Here is a 17,042-nt window from a genome sequence, read left to right on the forward strand (position 1 = left end):
GGCCACTGTGAAAAGCCGCCGCGGCCACGACGGCTGTTTAGATTTTGTTAAATCTGCTCACGGGAGCCCCCTAGTGACTTGGGTCCCTAGGCACATCCCCGTAAAACCCATGGGATGATCCAAGCCTAACAATAAATCAGTGGCTATTTTTTATATATATAAATTTCATGTCTGATCCGTGAACTTCTGTGACTCATTATTGTGATTCATCATTTATAATGGCAGCTAATAAGGGAACAGTAATGGAGAAGATATTAAGTTTGCATGCGATATATAAATGTATCTGTTGGAGAGATACTCTACTGTCGTACAGTAATGGTTGTGTTGTGGTGATGTTTGGAAACAGTGTGAGCTGCACATAAACAGCTCATCAGCTCTCATTAATGTGTTCACGCTTCCACGCAATGTATGAATCACTGCTGCATCCTGTTAGCAAGCTTCTGTGATGCCACCAGCAGCAGATTTGCTGCTCTGATTTCTTCTGCTGCTGTATTTGTTTGCCTTTTAAGCCACCTGTTTGAGCCTGTAGGAGTGCTGTGATCTTAAATCTAAATCTATCATGAATTAAACTTTGAGCATGTAAGTGTTCTGTTTATCAGATATGCAGACAGGGCAGTCTGACCGGACTTCAGCTCGGCTAGAGAGCAGCAACGTTAAACCCAAGTTTTTTAATGATTTTCTGACCCTAAAATAAAATACAATTATACATGGTCTAGAGTGTAATAAGACCCAATAATGTAATAACTTGCCCACTAATGTAATACAACATCTTCACTGGTGATGATACTTCTAGCGACAATGTAACGTTATCACATTACTGTGACCATATACAATACTTTATTACATTATTGGAAATATATTGCATTTGTAAGTTTAGCATTTTTGCTCAAATTTGTTTTGAAAATGGATGATGTAATGCTTTTAAGAGCAGATAATAAAGGCCTCATATCATGCATTTGTGCTGTACACAGGAATCGACCCAGGCCAGAATGATGGGAGCATCAAAGTCTTAGCAGAGCTCATTGTTCTTTTAAAAAGAACCTCCACTTTTAGCAGTTCTCATAAGACTGAGTCTAAGTAACCAGTGGTACTGAGTAACTGAGTAAATGTAATTAGTTTCTGTACTTTAGTATTTTTGGTGTATCTGTACTGAAGTTTCTCCATTACTGGGCGTCTTTTTCCTTTCACTCCACTACATTTCAGAGTCTAATATCCGACTTTTTCCTCCTACATTTTGAGAAATCTGTCGTTCCTCTTGGTTTCTGTGTGTATAAAAAAGTAACATGTCAAAATGAAAGAAGCGCAAAGCCAGAGCACCAATCAGGGCCCAGCGGTCACTTTGTTTAGAGCTGGTTTTGACCTGTTGGTCATACCGACCCAGTGCAGCACGCGGTTCAACGTCAGCGCAGCAGCGTAAAACTTTGGGAGAGTCTGTTCAACATAAATGATGAACTAACCTAACTTTGTGTAAATAGAGCTCAGTATAGAAATATGTCCACATATGCAGTCGAGACTGACGCGGCTTTTTTCTGAATTTCTACAAACACCATTTCATTTTATAGTAAATGAGTTTGGGCTGGTTTATGTTTATGAACAGACGCCTACAGATCAACATAGTAAAGGAGCTCATCTGTGATCCTGAGTTTAAAGCCAGTTTTTATTCAACTTCTAACTAAGTTGAATTAAGCTAATTACTCTTTTAGTACTTTTACTTTTGATACTTAAGTACATTTGAAGGCAAATACTTTAGTACTTTTACTCAAGTGGAGGTCTAAAGGGAGGAACTTCTACTTTTACTGGAGTGATATTTTACCTTTCTACTTTAACTCAAGTACATGATTTGTGTTCTTCATCCACTGTAATGTCTTCTTTAGATATTCTTCTCAATAACGTAATCAGGTGTTACATTTTGTTTTCTGTTTACTCTCTCAAAAACTTTCAAAATTGGTGTTTGTCTGCTGTACTGAACACATAACTAAGTTTCAGCATGGATGAGAGAATCCATGGCAAACATAAGTCTCATTCAGTATATTCAACTGGTTAGCTGGTCTGTGTTTGGCATTCTGTTAGTTTCAGTCTCTCAGGCATCCTCATGTTGAGTGTCACATCTAGGCCCAGTCCCGTTTCTCATTTTTACCCTTACCCCTTGTTTTTGAGGGTCACCCTGCCCTTTGGAGCTGAGTTATAAAGGCTAGTGGTTGAAAACGTCCCCTTCAAAATGAGACAACCCTTTAGGCCCAATCCCATTTTACCCTTTGCTCCTAACACTTAGTCATACCCCTTCTTCCCGGCCCTCGCATCGTCTTTATTTTTGGGGCAGTCGTGAGCTGGAGGTTAGGTTGCTGGTTCGATCCCCTTGGCTGACAGTCCATGACTGACGTGCCCTTGAGCAAGACACCTAACCCCCAATTGCTCCCCAGGCGCCAGGGATAGGGCTGCCCACCGTTCCGGGCAAGTGTATTCACTGCCCCCTAGTGTGCATGTATGTGGGTCTTTCACTGCACGGATGGGTTAAAGGCAGAGGTCTAATTTCACAGCGTGCAAAACAAACACAGTGACAAATTCTCAGTTCTATTCTATTCTATTCTTTTTGCACATTTAGCCCAGGGGTAGAGTGACCCCATACTCATTTGGATAGAGGGGGAGGGCAAAGTTTTAGGGCTACATGGCCCTTAAAATAGTTTTTTAGAGACACACTCTAGACTCCAGAGTGTTAGGAAAAGTCAACGCACAAAGCACTAATCACGTTACATGTGTATCTCGAATAGGGTCATCAAACATTAATAGAATCAGTGTCACTGACATTATACACGCTAGCTTGCATGTTGTGTAGCTAGGCTGTGTATGCGTGTCCATCCAACATACCACAGTCAAATCCACCAGCATTCCCAGGCATTGAAGTCGTCTTCGTTTTCCAACATTTCTCCGATTTGCTGCAGACAGCCACAACTGACGTATTAGAAATTAAACAAAAAAAAAACTCATCTGTTTGATTGTTTCCCTTTGTGTAAATGCTGGTTATCCTTTACTTACCGCTTATTATTTCTTGCAGTCTTCAGTTCAGTTCAAAGAAACAGGGAGACTTTTAGCCACAGAGAGTTATTGGATTTAATCATGCAGCCTTTGGCCATTACGTAGTGATGTTTTTTATTCATAGCTAGGAAATAATGACCCTGATGAGTTGTTGTAAGTTTGTTTCATGTCCCTCTTTCTTTTTTCTCAGGCTTCTCCTTTTCATGATGTATTTTTAATACAGCACTTTCAATACCTGCTGCAATTCCCCCTCCTGCCCTGAACAGACAGCTTTGTGTTGATTTCTGTCTCTTGGTTTTCATATTAAAGAGGTGGGAATGAACTTGAATGAACTTTAAAAAAGACCTCAGTTTGTTGTCATTTTTACCTGGTTTAATAATAAAACATCGGTACGCCTCTAACTTTGAAAAGTGGCAGGAATCCTCACGCGTTCATTAAGGAAACACACACCAGTGATCGGAAATCTGCCTAATATCCTGCTCATGTGTCACCAAACAGCTCAAGACCAGAAGGTGCCCTGTGGTTTCTGGCACCAAAACATTAGCCCCATATCCTTTAAGTCTTGTAAGTTGCAAGCTGGAGCCGACGGGGATCACACTCGTTGTTCTTGAATCTTCCACATATCCTTAATCGGATTGAGATGTGGGGAATTTAAAGTCCAGGACAACACCTTGAACTAATTGGCATCTTCATCAAACCGTCCCCGAATAATGTGCAGTGTGGCAGGGCACATAATCCAGCTGAAAGAGGTCATCGGGAATACCATTTCCATGAAGAGGTAAACCTGCTCCACAGCAATGTTTAGTTAGGTGACGCATCAAATTGACGTCCACGTGAACGCTCAGATCCAAGGTTTCCCAGCTGAGTATTGCCCTCCACTGGCTTGTCTTCTTGCCACAGTGCATCCTAGTGCCATCACTTCCCCAAGTAAATTCATCTGCCCACATAATGCATAAGAAAATTCATCAAAGCAGGCGACCGTTTTCCGTTTCTCCAAGGTCCAGTTCTGATGCTTGTCTGTGTATTGATGAGTCTTAAGTGCTCAGCATCCTGTCACTGGTTTAAGATTGGTACCTGCTGACCACTGTCAGTAGGTACTCACCACTGCTGACCGGAAGCATCCTACAAGCCTTGCCATTTTGCACATGCTCCAGCCCATTCATCTCAACACATCAACTTTGAGAACCAACTGTTTGCTCACTGTCTGATATATCGCAGACCTCAACATGACCTTGACCTTGAAGATAATCAACATTGTTTGCTTCATCTGCGAGTGGTCATGATGTTTTGGCTCATTGGTTTATATGCGAGTTGTTGTCACTACAGTAGCAGCAGTCTCTCCTCCTCTGCGCACAAGTGCATCTGAGCAAACAGTGGTACGTCCCATGGCAGAAAATGCCATAAATGTCACTGAATTTTCACGATGGGCCATGTGGGATGTTGCTGTGGGCCTCTGCTTAGATTAAGGAGAAGCTTTGGCATTTCCTGACCCCATGGAGGAGCAGCATGGTCTGCCAACAGGAAGGAGGTGTTGATTTTATTACTGGCTCTCTGGGAGTCTTTATCTGGGAAAAGGTCAAACTCTTCTCCTTCAACATCCACCTGGGAAGTATGATTTTTAGCAAGGGGGCCTCGGCAAAATAAGATTCCTTCTTTGCTGAACATTAATATTAAAGCCTAGCCCTCCATAGCTGGCCATAGGTAGTGTATCTCTGAAGGGAAAATGTCAGGTAAATGTTTGAGGGAGTAAAATGTTTAACCTGAGTTTTGGAGTTTATGTCCCTCTCTGAGGTGAAGAGGTGCCTCTGCCCTTTGGTTAGAATGATGATCGTTTTACTGGCTGTGTCTAAGTATGGCTTTTTTTGAAGTGAGGAATTCGTTATTAATCAGAGACATTCTGTTATACGGGGCAACAAAATTGAAAGTACTTGTCAGTGCTGTTGGGAAAATGCAGCTTTTCACTCTGAAGTGGCTTTTATTTTGAAGACAAACTATAAATTGTTTATTGTAGTTTATTGTATTATATTTTATTGTATTGCATTGAATGGCACAGAGTTCTTATGTTTCTAGCAGTATCTGAGCTCAGGACCCTCTTTCTCTCTAACCTACTGGTTGAGAAAGACACTTTCTCTAGACAGACAAAGCTCTTCTTGTAAGTCGCTCTGGATCAGAGCGTCTGCTAAACGCTGTAAATGTAAATTAGAAAGTGTTTCCACTAATACTTGGTCTTTTTATAAAAAGCAGCAACTTTTCTGTTGTTTCTGTACTATTTAAATGTAGTTATGTAGTAACTACTACAACTATTACAAATTAAGTACATAGTGAGAGCATCAATTAGTGCATTAGGATTTAGATTTATGCTAAATTTGAACTTTTTTTGCACTTTAGACAACCAGTGACAAATGTTTTTTTTTGTTTTGTCTCAAAACAAAAACAGTTCTTCTGGTTCAAATCATCATATCTCCTCAACTACAGTGCTGTGTGAAAGTTTTAGGCATCTAAGCAAACTTAAACAGTTGACCTCAGCAGTGAGTTTATCACAATATACATTAGAATAAAGTCGTATTCATAATTCAAATAAACAGAAAAACAATAAAAAGTAACAAGAATTTCTTGGGTCCATATTTTTCCTGGACGCCTTCACAGCCGCCACAGAGACTCGTTAATATCATCAATTACATCATGAGCTCAATTTACTGAGCACTGATTGGTCAAACCAGGAGCTGCTTTTTAACTACATATAATACTGGGCTTCCTCGAGGAGGAGAGGCTTGGAGATGGGTAAACAAACACACTGACATCCAGAACATCACTATATATATATATATATATATATATATATATATATATATATATATATATATATATATATATATATATATATAATTATTAATTAGTATTCTATAAATTGTGTTTATTCAAATATTAACACTTTTCTCAGCAAATAAACACAAACTACACAAATAAATACATTTTGAAAATGTGTCTTGGGTGCCTAAGACTTTCGCACAGCGCTGTACTTGTGATCATAAATGTAGTTTTGATTGAACACCTAGAATCTACACTTTATATAGAGTATCTCCTGTTCAGTGAGATTCAGAAATAATGGGTGATTTGTAAGGGTTACACCAGACCTCTGTGAGTCTTGTGACTTGGTTGTATACTTTTTTTGCAGTAATCTTTAGGTGGAAACAAAAATAAAGAACTGTAGAAAATCCAGAGAAAATAACTTTAACCCAAGACCAACAAGCGACATCATACAATAAATTAAGTTTTTATGAAGATCCAAGTAAGAGCACAAGTTCTTTGGCTGAATTGGAAAATAGCATGGTATTTACATGCTTGACCTTTTTGGGCCCAAAGGTAGCACAAGGACAAGTGGTGGTAGATATATTTGCCATGCAAAGACCCAGACAGGCTCCATGAGAGTTAGGAGCTGATCCAAGGCCCCAGGCTGTGCCTCAGGCCTGGGAAGACATTATGGTAATAAAGTGCCATTTGGGATTAAGCAGAGTCTCTGACATACTGGGTTTGACTACTCCAATCTGTCAATCAGTGCTGTTTACTGTAAGTGAGATTCCTCCTCAGCTTGTCCAGAACAATTGCCTTCCTGATTGTAGCCACTTCACTTTCACCAAGATAACTTCAGCCAGTTTAGAAATATGAATAAATGTTAAGTCCATTAAGACTACTGGGCACTCCAGTGTTCACTCCTCAGCCTAAATCTTCAAAATTAAGATCAAATGACCTTTATTAGTCCCACAACAGGGAAATTTTACCTCTGCATTTAAACTATCTATGCAGTTAAACTCCACATACACACTAGGGGCCAATGAGCACACTTGCCCGGAGTGTTGGGAGTTAGGTGCCTTGCTTAAGGGCACCTCAGTCATGTGCTGTCGGCACTGGGAATCGAACCGGTGAACTTCCGGTCACAGCGCTAGACCACTGGTCACTTTACTTTACGGACAAGTTCCAAAGTCTTTGGTCCTACACACAAGTCGTCTTCTTCTTCTTCTTTCGGCTGCTCCCTTTAGGGGTCGCCACAGCGGATCATCTGCCTCCATCTTGCCCTGTCCACTGTCTCCTCTACTTTCACACCAACCATTTCCATGTCCACCTTCACTACATCCATAAACCTTCTCTGAGGTCTACCTCTTCTCCTTCTGCCCGGCAGCTCCATCTCCAACATTCTTTGACCAATATATCCACTATTCCTCCTCAACACATGTCCAAACCATCTCAACCTGGCCTCTCTGGCTTTATCTCCAAACTGCTCCACCTTCACTGTCCCTCTGATCTGCTCATTTCTAATCTTGTCCAGCTGGTCCTACACACAAGTAGCCCCCTGAATATCACTGTGTTATTTCAATTATGGTGTTGTTAAGTAGTTGTAATCAAAATATGGCTACATATACGATATGCTAGACACACTAACACTCCTGCACATTTAATTAAATTTATGAAACTGGCGATTTAATACGTTAAGCGATACTTATTAGTCCCACAACAGGGAAATTTCATTACCGCCTTTAACCCATCTGTGAAGTGAAACACCACATACACACTAATGAGCACACACAACCACACTAGGGGGCACTGAGGACACTTGCCCGGAGCGGTGGGCAGCCCAATCCGCAGTGCCCAGGGAGCAGTTGGGGGTTAGGTGTCTTGCTCAAGGACACCTCAGTCATGTACGGTCAGCGCTGGGGATCGAACCAGCAACCTTCCGGTCACAGGGCCAGTTCCCAAACCTCCAGCCCACGACTGCCCAAAAACACTGTACACAGCAAGCTTCATCATGGTAGCTAAGGCAGTTAAGTAACGGTGAATTTAGACTGGTGGTGTCATATGATGTTGAAGTAGTTAATGGATAGAAAGCCAGCCTTATTTTCTCTTATTGTGACTTAATGAAGTAGAAGAAAATTAAAGAATTTCCATTTTCCAAATTCAGTTATTTAGATGAGTTTTGTGTGAAATGGTGCATTGCAGACAATTGTATACATTTAAAAAAAACATTTATTTTATTTTATTATACAGGTCATAGGAACCATGGTCATTTTACAGACTGTCTATTATTTTGCCTTACAACACCCTGCCACTACCTCTCTGCCACAAATGATTGTTTAATTGTTTAAGTGTGAAACCTGACTACTCCCATCTGTCAGTCAGTGCTGTTTACTGTGAGATTCCTCCTCAGGTTGTCCAGAACAGTTGCCTTCTTGACTGTAGACACTTGAGAACCCTTTCCCAGGGTAACACGTGAGACAGTTTTAAAAAGTCCATTAAGTCCCAAATATAAACAAAATATAGATTTTTTTTCTTTGGGGACTATTTTGCCTTACAACACCCTGCAAGTACCTCTCTGCCACAAATTATTTATATATATATATATATATATATATATTTTTTTTTTTTAGTTTAAGTGCAAAACCTCGTCTCAAAACTGTCATATAACTGGTTCAAGCAGGGTATTCATTACCATTTCATATGACTGCTTTGAGGTAGCTCTTAGAGGCGTTATTGCTTTAGATATCTGGTTCCCGTCAACATCATTCTTCACAATTCTGACTTAGTAATTTTCTTGGAATGGAGCATTTCACATCAGACTACCCTGAAGGACTTTACGTCTTAACTGTTAGCGTTGGTGGTATAGTGGTTAGCATAGCTGCCTTCCAAGCAGTTGACCCAGGTTCGATTCCCAGCCAATGCAGCACATGGGGGCAGTCATGGGCTGGAGGTTAGGGATCTGGCCCTGTGACCAGAAGGTTGCCGGTTCGATCCCCAGGGCCGGCAGTCCATGACTTAGGTGTTCTTGAGCAAGACACCTAACCCCCAACTGCTCCTCGGGTGCTGTGGATAGGGCTGCCCACTGCTCCGGGCAAGTGTGCTCACTGCCCCCTAGTGTGTGTGTTCACTAGTGTGTATGTGGTGTTTCACTTCATGGATGGGTTAAATGCGGAGGTGGAATTTCCCTGTTTGTGGGATCAAAAAAGTATCACTTAATACTTAATACTTACCTTTCAGAAGGTAGTATCTTTTAGTATCTTAGACATCTCTTTTAGGTGTGCTCCATCCATCCATTTCCTAAGCTTCTCTCTCAGGGTCGCGGCAGGGTGCTGGAGCCTATCCCAGCGGTCATTGGGCGGAAGGCAGGATACACCCTGAACAGGTCCCCAGTCCATCACAGGGCAGGGTCGCAAGATTCATATTTGAATGTTGAGCTCGTAACTCAAAACAAACCCCATAATTAAAAGGATCCAGTGCCATGTGGAGGGAAGAACATGTAAAACGTGATTGCGCAATAAAGCTGTTTTTGCAAACATCATCAGTTTTTCCCGTAGTCAGAATGACTTCGACCGAAGTCCTTATCTGGTCACGTCACTGGCCACAGAATGACGTGTAACATTGATGGTCTGTGAATCAGTTGAGCCATTTGTCGGTTTTGACCTTTTACATGTAGGACGCTTCCTGCTTGTTGCTGGTTCCAGAGAACTTGACCTTCGCAGTGACCTTGTTTACAGCTGTAGAGCAGCCAAATAAAATTTTGCATCTTCGTGAGAAAGTTGAAACCTGGCCAGTGTTTATTTTACACACACACACACACACACACACACACACAAAACCCCTCTGCAAATCTACTTTGGTTCCGGGGCTCTCCAGGGAGGGCTTCTGCAGTTCTGCCTGCTTAGAGAGGTGCTTGACATTTTCTGCGCTGTGCTTGCTGAGGCTGGGAAGAATAATGATATTTACCACCGCAACAGAGCTTTAATACATCATATATCTGCACTGTTCTCAGGGTCACAGAAAAGGTGTTTAGACACTTTGTCTTCATGCTAGCAAACTGTTACGCTTTGCAAACTAGTTTGGTAAGTATGGCTAGCATGTGAGCAAAGCAGTGAGGAAACCCCTAATGGCCCTAGAATCACTGATGATGTGTTTAACCTCTGTACTGTAGCACTGCGGTGGTACTTGAATTTCCTTGTTACGTTTTGGCTGCAAACATGAGTTAATGTCCTGAAAATTCTCAGTTCAGGATGTTTTTTTTCATGGCATAGAAGTAGATACAGCCATTCAAGCTCCCTCATTGGCTACTACTTCAGAAGCTGATCCAAAGGCCATGCTATTAAATTTAAAGCCAACACAGCAGAGAAGTAGATTCTAAATATGTTAAATATTGCAAATGCAAACCGTGGTCTAACAAGTTTTATTCAGTTGTTAGAAATGGAAATAGGCAGAGTCTAGACCTCCTTACTAAAGAGGTCACAGTAGAACACCATTGTACAAATACAAAATGGCTTAAAATCTGTCCATTAAATCCCAAATATAAACAAAATATGTATTTTTTTTCTATTTTGCGTTACAACACCCTGCAAGTACCTCTCTGCCACAAATGATTTTTCAAAATTTTTTTAGTTTAAGTGCAAAACCTCGTCTCAAAACTGTCATATAACTGGTTCAAGCAGGGTATTCATTACCATTTCATATGACTGCTTTGAGGTAGCTCATAGAGGCGTTATTGCTTTAGATATCTGGTTCCCGTCAACATCATTCTTCACAATTCTGACTTAGTAATTTTCTTAGAATGGAGCATTTCACATCAGACTACCCTGAAGGACTTTACGTCTTAACTCTTACCTTTCAGAAACACCTAGACAAAATCTAGACGTCTAGACACCTAGACGTCTAGACGTCTAGACACCTAGGCATCTCTTTTAATTGTGCTGCAGTTTTGCAAGATTCATTTAATTTGAATGTTGAGCTCGTAACTCAAAACAAACACCATAATTAAAAGGATCCAGTGCTATTTGGAGGGAAATTCATTTAAAACGTGATTGTGCAATTAAGCTGTTTTTATAAACATCATTGATTTTTCCCATAGTCAGAATGACTTGGACCGAAGTCCTTATCTGGTCACGTCACAGGCCACAGAATGACGTGTAACCTTGATGGTCTGTGAATCTGTGAAATTGTCTGTAAATAAATAAAATAGAAAACCCTACGCGTAATTTGAGATTCTGTTTTAAATCTAAAAGTTAATGTCCACCAGTGTCAGTTTAACACTAACATGGTATTACAAATTCCATACATGCACTAACGGAGCCATTACTACAGCATTTTCCCCCAGACTTTGAACATTTCAAGCTGAAATCTAGCTCTTATAGTCGTGGGTTTACACCGTAGAGGTTCCATTGCTGCTAGAAATGGATGCCCAATTAGCTCCATGCTGCCTTGCAGATACGCCCTGAAGGTTTCATTAATGAGGGATTAGCAGATGCCGTATTAGAAAGTGTAGGTGCATATGGGGACATACACACTTGACACCTCAAGTAAACTGCTATGCCATGTTTGTCCTGATTGGATTAGTTGGATTGGATTTGTATCTTTAATATGTCAGAAATCACAACCTTGAAAGGGTTGCTAAGCCCAAGCCATCGCTGGTGTTCTCAGTAAGTCTGTGACAGAAACCTTGGATTATTACATTTGGATTATTTTGATTGTTGTGGCTCGTATTAATGTTTGTGTTTCTCGGTGTTGGGTACATCAGTACTGCCACTCTATAAGGGAGACGCATGCTTCCTAATACTAACGCACTTTTGCATTTAATTGGCGTTTAGTTTCAGACTAGCAGCTGCGCAAAACCACCCCACAAAAATCGGACCGCTTTGTCAAGTGTGGTGGTTAAGTGACTTCGACACTAGTAGGCTAACATGTGAGGACCTGTTGCTATACAGCTGTGTTGAAGTAGTGTATAGTTATAGGAGTAACTTACTTACTTACTTTCACTTAGTGATGTTATTTGGAACACAGCCGTGTTAGTTTGCATGCATGTAGCAACATTAATATTTCCACTTCTTAATAGCCTCATAAAACAGAGGGCCCAGTCGTGTTTGGGGGGAAATGTAGGACAAAATCTATTAGATTTGGAACGTGGTTTATCTTAGATAGGGAAGATTTAAAAAAATCTGTCTTTCCCAAAAGTACCATTTGAAAGGGGTTCGTTTTCAGGATGCGTGGACAGTTGGGTAATGTAATCAGCGGAATTTAGTGAATTCAGGGACTCTAGCAGAAGACAGGAATGGGCCCACTGGATGCGCATTTTGCTGAGTGCTGCATCCGTCTACACTGAGATCAGAGATTAATAACGTTGGCCAGTGAAATGGTCTTTAATGTCATCAGTATACTGTTTCTCATTTTGACGTTGTTGTAAAAATATAAGACTATGTAAAAGCCCATATACAACATTTCTCTTTTGTTTTTGTCTCCGAGACCCACTTATAACATTCATGAGGGTCTTTGTTGTTGTACAGTCGTAATTTCAGCAGTTTTCCAGTCTTAAACAGGCTTTTTGTTATTGTGCCTTTAAAACTGATTCATGTAAATTAACTGTTTTGATTGGCTCCCCTGCATTCTGCATCATTCAGATGGTCCACTCTGAAACACTCTTTAAAACTTCAGCATGAATGGGTGGAGCTAAACCGCTGTAGGCTGAATTTACTCATATCTGCCCATGTTTTGGTTTTCATGAGCTCGAAGAGTTCAGATGTGTTTTTCATATTTAAGAATTTAAGCAGATCTAATTTGCACTTTCATGGTACCCATAGGGGCTCATAGGGGTGGCTGCCTATTTTTGCCCAGTATAAAGGCTGTCCCTGAATGTCGTATTACCACAGGGCACCTGTGACTGGTTCGCACAAGTTAAGAAATCTCAGTATAAATTACAGAGATGGGAGTGACTATGCGGTTCACACTTTGCCTTCGCACATAAAATCTGCTCAGCTGCTCACAAGTAGAAAACACTCCCACACATTTAATGTTGTTTGTTTGTTTGTTTGTTTGTTTACCTTAACCATCTACATAGCGGTCTTAAGTGAATGGTGTGTGCTGTTGGCACTTTCATCGGTTTTACAGTCAACGTCGCCACATCCAGAATTCTTTCTGTCATTTGCTAATTGTGATGTTTAAACACTTCACATAGGACATTACATTTAGGCCACAGTGACCACAAGTAAAGGATTTTTCGAGTGTCTTCATATTTAAGATGAATCCAAAGACCTCCTTTAACCCAGGAAATGATGGAATATTTACCAACTTTATAAACAACTAGCTATTTAGCTGTAGATGGCTTTTAAATGTTAAGTTGTGACAAGATTTAAAAGCTTATAAAAAGAAACATTAGGCTTTATTCAGCATCACATACAGAGTGAAGCAGTCGGTTACAACAGAAGGAAGATAACCACCCACGGTACCAACTGGTGACAAATCCTCAGACAGTGTAGTTGGCTGTCAGGTTTTTACCCCCTTGCTTGTTACCTGACTGGCTTTCTTGCATGAGCAGTGTTGGCTGTTTGACGAGCCAACCGGTTTTGAATTTGAAGAAGCTTCGGATAGAGTACGAACGAGCGACAGAGATAGAAACAGCATTATTGACCGCTCTTTGTTCTGTTTATTCATGTTTCTCTTCAGTATTTCAATCACAACATAGTAGCCATTGACTGTTGTTGATGCCACATTGGTGATGTTAGTGAAAAGTTCCGTGTTCTTGAGTTCCTCACTTCCTCAACCTGAGATGGATATAAATTATTAAATACATTCACTGCAGTTCAGAAAATAGTTGTCTTTCTAATTACACTAGAGCTGCTTTCAGGAGGTTTACTACATACAATACATAGTACATTATATATTGGAATGTATGCTCACCGGCCACTTTATTAGGTGTTCAGTTGCTTGTTAACACAAATAGCTAATCAGCCAATCACACGGCCGCATGTAGAGGTGGTCAAGATGACTTGCTGAAGTGCAGACCGAGCATCAGAACGGGGAAGAAAGGGGATTTAAGGTGCTTTGAACGTGGCGTGGTTGTTGGTGCCAGACGGGCTGGTCTGAGTATTTCAGAAACTGCTGATCTGCTGGGATTTTCACACTCAACCATCTCTAGGGTTTACAGAGAACGGTCAGAAAAAGAGGAAATATCCAGTGAGCGGTCAGTTGTGTGGACAAACATGACTTGTTGATGTGAGAGGTCAGAGGAGAATGGGCAGACTGGTTCCAGATGATAGAAAGGCAACAGGAACTCAAATAACCAACCAAAATCTCTGAGGAACGTTTCCAACACCTTGTTGAAAGTCTGCCATGAAGAATTAAGGCAGTTCTGAAGGCAAAAGGGGGTCCAGCCTTTTACTAGGTGTACCTAATAAAGTGGCCGGTGAGTGTATATGGATCATTCTACTGAATTAAGTCAAACCGCAGTCCCACCGTAAAGAAAAATGAAGTACTCAGACCTAATATATTTACGAGAATTAGGATCTATTTAAAAATAATTGAACTCCCGTTAGATCCATGCCCAACACTCTGTGATGAAGGGACCCGTCTGCTGTGTGCCAGCTTCACCCACGAGTCAATTTTTAATCAATTTTATGCCTATTGCTATGCTAAAAGTTCACAGTGGACATGCATTATGTGACTATTAAAGAACAAAATCTCCTGAGGGACCATGTTTCCTGACCCACCATTACAGACTTGGCACCCAGAGAGGCCTCTTTCAGTCATTATGCTTCTAAAATTGTGGAGCTCAATTCCGCCTTTTATTAGACAGTGAGGCTCAGGGCACACTCATAAGAAACGTATGAAAATGCATCTCCTTAATTTAGGGTTTCAATCAAATTCCATGTTAACTTCTTAATTTGATCTGATGTCATTTTTTAAAGTACTACTTAGTTCGTCCACGGACGTCTTCATTGCATGACGTTTATATCTGGCAAAATACATTTTTTCCCACCACCTCAAAGACAAACCCTCCTTTCTGTTTCTGTTGATTAAGTCCAGCTTATAAGCATTTTTCATTTTGTTAGCATATTACATTTGGCTGTGTGTTCTTAGCTGGCTGCGCGCTGCAGATACAACTGCGGCTGGAAGGGACGACGAAAAGTCTGGAATCCATAAGAAACAAACAGGACCTGCTGAGAGATTAAAACTAGACAGCAAATCTGAACTTAAATCTGTTTGTCTCATTTTTTTTCTCATTTATTTAATATGGATTTGGATGCTTCTCAATGCATTTTTATCCCCCTTTCATCAGTAAGCCTAATCTCGGCTCTATTTTTAGACACATTGTCATTGGAAAGTCGTGAGGCCAGCTGCTCGTGAAATGATTGAGCGTGTTGTGAACTGTTATAGACTGTTAACGTCTGAAACTGTCATCGTCTGATGCTGGGAGTATTTTAGATTCAGTGGAACTGAACTGCTTTGAGCCCTGGCTTGTTCTACTGTACTCATTATACTTCAGTCATACTACAGCTGTGGCGGCAAATGGTGTCTCATGGCTCTGAAGCCATGACGGTGAGATGCTCAAATGAAGAATAAACCACAATGTTGATGTTTTTTTTTTCCTGAACTAACCAACAAAAATACTATGCTAATTCTTCTTTTTGGAATATTTATTTTAGTGACTTTTTTAGGTCATGTTGTGCATGAAGTCATTAGCAGCATGTCACAGGTGCAGAAGTATCATTTACATGCAAAATAACAATTCCATATGCTTTTTTTCTGATTCAATTGTAAAAATGCTCAAATTATCCCATGCTAAAATCGTTTTATGTAAAAATAATGTATTTTTCTTTTCTTTCTTTCTCAGTGGGGTTTACAGAAACATAAATCGGGAAAAACCAGCTCTGAGAAATCCACGATGACTGAAATATCTTTTTATATTTTTGGTAAATTTGGCCAAAATGCTAACGGCTTCATTGCTTCCTGTGCCAAGGTGACCGTGTCATTGATGTTACTCATGAAACGTTAAGTGATATTAAAATTCACGTCCAATAAGAGGCGATATTTGTGATTTTATTCACACTTTGAATTGAAAGTGGCAGTGAACTGTGTTTTAGAAAATGTTTCACTGATTTCGTCAGTGGTGCCACTTCATTTCTCCTACACTCTCAGGTAGTACACTGCCACTGGGGCAGTACCCCTCTCGTCACTGGGGTGGTACCCCCAAAGGTACATCTCAGTACCTTTAGTCAGGGAACATAACTGAACCATAATTTACATTTTCTGAGTTGTACTGACTCCACACACCCTGTCTCACCTCCAGGCTTTGAGTTTATTGTTCTGTTTTAAAATATTAGGTCATGAAATGGTACAAATATATAATTTTCATCTGGAAAAACGTATTGAAGGTAAACATTTGGACCTTAAAATAGCTGTTTGTACCTTTGAGGGAACATTTACACTGTTTGTACCTTGATAAATGAAAAGTGGACCTGCACAGAACCTTCATTTCTGACAGTGTATGGACATTTGTGCATTGATTTTTTTTTTTTTAAATTGTACTTTCTTCAGTACAGCAGTTGAAGTGACACATTGTCTGAGTAGTCTGTATCGTTATTGACCTTGGTTTGGTTTAATTGGTCTGTTATATAACCTCAGTGGCAGAGGAAGGTTCTGGACTCTAGAGTCATTTAGGATTAGGAGCCTGCCCCCTCATAGTGACCATGAGGCCAGAGCCTGGTCTGGCTCCAGGGAAGGATGGGATTACAGCCCTCTGCCAACAGCACAGTGGGGATTATTTAACATGACAAAACAAGAATCCAGCCATGGATTGACCTCAACTAAGCACAATTCATGTCCTTAAAATGTGCTCTCTATAAATCACAGTGAAGACATTTTTACCATCTTCATATCTACTACATCTTCATATGTACTACACATTATTATGGACCAGAGTGAAGTGTCATGTCATTGTTCTTCAACTAAAACATGTAAAATCCTCTTAAGCAATTGTGTCACAGTTTAGCAAGAAAATCTAATTGGTGCAGTTTAAGCTTCCCTGACTTATTAGCTGCATACGCATCATAACTCCAGTACAAAACAAAGAATCAAACATAAGTGTCTTCATCCACTACATTTGATATTTGGCTGAAGTATTGCTTTGAAGCAGGACTGGCGAATTCCTAGACTGCCCAAGTCCAGCACAGTTTGGTGACTTTTTTTCTAAAGTAGCGGAATTTTGA

The 17,042-nt window shown here is 40.5% G+C and overlaps 1 long non-coding RNA gene across 1 annotated transcript in view; it reads left to right on the plus strand.

Moving 5' to 3' along the window:
• Positions 1-15,792, plus strand: part of LOC108435875 — a 59,097-nt gene extending 43,305 nt beyond the window's left edge. Inside the window, exon 5 of the long non-coding RNA XR_001858479.1 lies at positions 15,668-15,792. This is a non-coding gene — a long non-coding RNA (uncharacterized LOC108435875). The remainder of the gene's footprint in view (positions 1-15,667) is intronic.
• The last annotated feature ends 1,250 nt before the right edge of the window (positions 15,793-17,042 follow it).

The sequence above is a fragment of the Pygocentrus nattereri genome, chromosome 14 (genome assembly GCF_015220715.1).
Source record: "Pygocentrus nattereri isolate fPygNat1 chromosome 14, fPygNat1.pri, whole genome shotgun sequence".
Taxonomy (NCBI): Eukaryota; Metazoa; Chordata; class Actinopteri; order Characiformes; family Serrasalmidae; genus Pygocentrus; species Pygocentrus nattereri.